Source organism: Aquila chrysaetos, chromosome 11 (genome assembly GCF_900496995.4).
Source record: "Aquila chrysaetos chrysaetos chromosome 11, bAquChr1.4, whole genome shotgun sequence".
Taxonomy (NCBI): domain Eukaryota; kingdom Metazoa; phylum Chordata; class Aves; order Accipitriformes; family Accipitridae; genus Aquila; species Aquila chrysaetos.
The window spans coordinates 35,767,139-35,770,245 of NC_044014.1; positions in this window are offsets into that span (position 1 = coordinate 35,767,139).

Sequence of the window (3,107 nt, forward strand, 5' to 3'; positions counted from 1 at the left end):
ACAAAAGCTCCAGAAGCATCAAAAATCAGCCACAGACCTCCAGTGTTGGCAATACCCTCTGCTTTTGGGGACTGCTACAGCCAGCCAGAAACTGTAAGTTCAAAACCAGTTTGCTAAGATTTCACAATAGGAGAAACAAGCCCAAGCCAGGAACAAGCTTTGCACCTACATGGGTCTTTGCATCTTTAAAGCATCATTCAGAAGTCTGGAAAACAAAACACTGCTCTCTTTTTAGAACAAAGAGGGGAGGGAGAAGAGAAGAATATCAGAGTAATCAGTGTCTTCTAATCATTGAAGCAGGAGATACATTAAACTTCAGGTTAAGCACTCAAACATCTTTGCATCCTTCCATAGCTCACCAGCAGATAGCAGAACAAGGGTGAGGAGAGAGCTTTTAACAAGCTGCTATCTTCACAACTATCTCCTCCTCTAAGGACAATTTAACAGCTGCCTTCTGTGCTCCACGCAATTCCCACTGATGGGCACATGCACTGACCCCTATCCACCTACCCACTTCTCATATTGCTTCAGAGCTCACTTTAAACAACCCAGATCTGGGATTTCCAGGTTGTTTTTTTTTAATCACTGTGCCTCAGTGACACAGTCACTAATGCTCACCATCAGGCTCTTACTTTCCTACACACCCTCCAGTCTGAAACTGACAGTTCTGAAGGTTCCCAGTGCAACTGGTCCAGCCATTGGGATGGCATCCCCACACAGCAAGCTGATATGTAGCAAATCTCCATAATCATTAGGGAAATGGTAATAATGAAAAATGTACAATCACACAGCTGCTTCTTTCACTCTCCTTTTTAGAGCAGGTACAGACATTTGCCTTGTCCTCCAAGCACCGCTCAACACCCAGATCTCTAAACTAAGTTCTGACAGGGGTCCTTAATTTTTCTCACTCACCCCTTCATTCTTATTTCTCTTTTTCCTTACTCATACTTCTCTTTTTTTTTTTTCTTTTTTTTTTTTTCCCTTTCCTTTCCCTGTCTTTAAAAACCTACAGTGCCTTAGAGATTTCTCTGCCAGCCCTGCAGAGGCCAGAGCAATCTCAGCTCCCTTTTGCAGACAGACCACATGCTCTCCTTGCATTTGTATGCCATAGCTACAAGAGCAACAGCAGGTGATGCAACCAGGACAGCAAAAGATTTCACTCCAAGGAGCAGACAATTCAAAGTGCATTACAAACCCAAGCTATCACCCAGCCAGGGCAGATGTGAGGCTCCAAACCACAATCCAAATGGCTCGATGTCTCAGTGAGGACGCTGGGCTCTGTATGTGCAGCTTCACCTAGGGAGCTAGCACTGAGATGTTCAAGCAATGGCTGCTTTCACAGCAGAGGAGCTGGTGTTCATCTCCGGATGCAGACATGCAGGTTGAGGCTTTGAAGACACAACGCAGAGATGGTGCAGGTGATGGAGCAAAGAGCTATTGGGCAAAAGCCCTTTCAGTTCTCATTTGGCGTTTATCTGCCTGAAGGCTGCTGGCGCTGCCTCATCTTTAGGTTGGATCTCAGCAAGAAAAGTATAAAATATATACCTACCAGGGCTTGGACGATACTCTACGGGGAAAGGAGTATTTGTCAGGAAAATGGCAGCAGAAATAGCCAGCAATTTCTGTCTGACTTACCACAGCTAGTCAGGGCAGCCTGTAGATCCAAACACGGAGGAGCTCAGCCAAGGCAAGACTTTGATGCTGCAGTTTGCTCTACTCATGAAAGTGTGTTGTTTTCTTTGCACTCACCTTGAACGATGAATGAGGAACAATCAACTTTACAAATCTCTTTGGAAGCAAGGCAAGGATTCTTATCATTTTCATAGGATCATAGAATGGTTTGGGTTGGAAGGGACCTTAAAGATCATCTAGTTCCAACCTCCCTGCCATGGGCAGGGACACCTTCCACTAGACCAGGTTGCTCAAAGCCCCATCCAACCTGGCCTTGAACACTTCCAGGGATGGGGCAGCCACAACCTCTCTGGGCAACCTGTTCCAGTACCTCACCACCCTCACAGTGAAGAACTTCCTTACATTTAACCTAAAGCCACCCTCTTTCAGTTTAAACCCATTGCCCCTTGTCCTATCACTACATGCCCTTGTAAAAAGTCCCTCCCCATCTTTCCTGTAGGCCCCCTTTAGGTACTGGAAGGCTGCTATAAGGTCTCCTCAGAGCCTTCTCTTCTCCAGGCTGAACGACCCCAACTCTCTCAGCCTGTCTTCATAGGAGAGGTTCATCAGCCCTCTGATCATCTTCATGGCCTTCCTCTGGACTCGCTCCAACAGGTCCATGTCCTTCTTATGTTGGGGGCCCCAGAGCTGAATACAGTACTCCAGGTGGGGTCTCACAAGAGCAGAGTAGAGGGGGACAATCACCTCCCTCAACCTGCTGGCCACGCTTCTTCTGATGCAGCCCAGGGTACAGTTGGCTTTCTGGACTGCAAATGCACATTGCCAGGTCATGTTGAGCTTTTCGTCAACCAACACCCCCAAGTCCTTCTCCACAGAGCTGCTCTCAATCCATTCTCCACCCAGCCTGTATTTGTGCTTGGGATTGCCCTGACCCGTGTGCAGGACCTTGCACTTGGCCTTGCTGAACTTCATGATATTTGCTTGGGCTCACCTCTCAAGCCTGTCAAGGTCCCTCTAGATGGCATCCCTTCCCTCCACCATGTCAACTGCACCACACAGCTTGGTGTTGTTGGGGAACTTGCTGAGGGTGCACTTGATCCCACTGTCCATGTTGCTGACAAAGAAGTTAAATAGCGCTGGTCCCAGTACTGACCCCTGAGGAACACCACTTGTCACTGGTCTCCACCAGGACATGGAGCCATTGGCCACAACTCTTTGAGTGTGACCATCCAGCCAATTCATTATGCACCAAGTGGTCTATCCATCAAATCCATGTCTCTCCAACTTAGAGACAAGGATGTCATGCAGGACAGTGTCAAATGCTTTGCACAAGTCCAGGTAGATGACATCATTTGCTTTTCCCTTATCCACCAATGCTGTAACCTCATTGTAGAAGGCCACAAAATTTGTCAGGTATGCTTTGTCCTTAGTGCAGCCATGTTGGCTGTCACCAATCACCTCCTTATTTTCCATGT